A 911-nucleotide genomic window follows, 5' to 3' on the forward strand; every position below is an offset into this window, starting at 1 on the left:
TTAGGGCTGTTGTGCATAGGGTCGCTATGAGTCACAAACAACTCGATGGCACATAACAACAACAGCATTGGTCTTGCTGTTTCTGTCAGCTCTCAGATGCATAGTAAGTAATGGAAAAGACCATGACTTTAATCAGGCATACTTTCAAACTTATGTTATTTCTCTTTAGTAATTTGGAGAAACCCCTGACAGCAGATTTGCTCAATGCAATACATCTTCTGATCTCCTGACAACTGGTTAGAATTGATCCCTTTGAACTGTGGTGTCAGAGAAGAATACTAAATATACACCATGGACTATCAAAAGAACAAACAGATATGTCTTCGTGAAAGTGCAAAGTGTTCCTTGGAGTCAAAGATGATAAAGTTCCATCTCACATTCTTTGGATATGTTGTTTGTAGAGGTTATTCCTCAGAGACGGACATCATGTTTGCAAAGGCAAAGGATCAGGGAAAATGGGGAAGACCCTCAAAAAGACAAAGAGATACAGTGATGGCAGCAAGTGAGTCAGAAATTATAAAAATGGCACAGGATTGCAGAGGATTCAGATCTGGTGTTCAGAGGGTCATTCTGAGTCATACTCAACGGTACCTAACAATGACAGCACTGGACTTACTCTGCTAATGACGAAGAGTGAAAAGTCAAAGATACACAGAAACCATTAGTTCAAAGGACTAATGGGCCACATAAACTTAAACTGTCACTATCCTGAGACCAGAAAAACAAATTGGTTTCTGATTACTCCTCACTACTCTCAAAGCCACTGCAAATAGAAGGTTTTTGTTAGGTACCGCCAAGTTGAATATAAGTCTTAACAACCCTATGAACAATCAATCTAACCCTGTCCCATGGTTGTACTTTCTCCAAGACACCTATTTCTTCTTTTGGCAGTCAGAGGAATTCTTTTTATG

The sequence above is a fragment of the Elephantulus edwardii genome, unplaced genomic scaffold, assembly GCF_000299155.1.
Source record: "Elephantulus edwardii isolate Elephantulus edwardi_28Jun2011 unplaced genomic scaffold, EleEdw1.0 scaffold00062, whole genome shotgun sequence".
Classification (NCBI taxonomy): domain Eukaryota; kingdom Metazoa; phylum Chordata; class Mammalia; order Macroscelidea; family Macroscelididae; genus Elephantulus; species Elephantulus edwardii.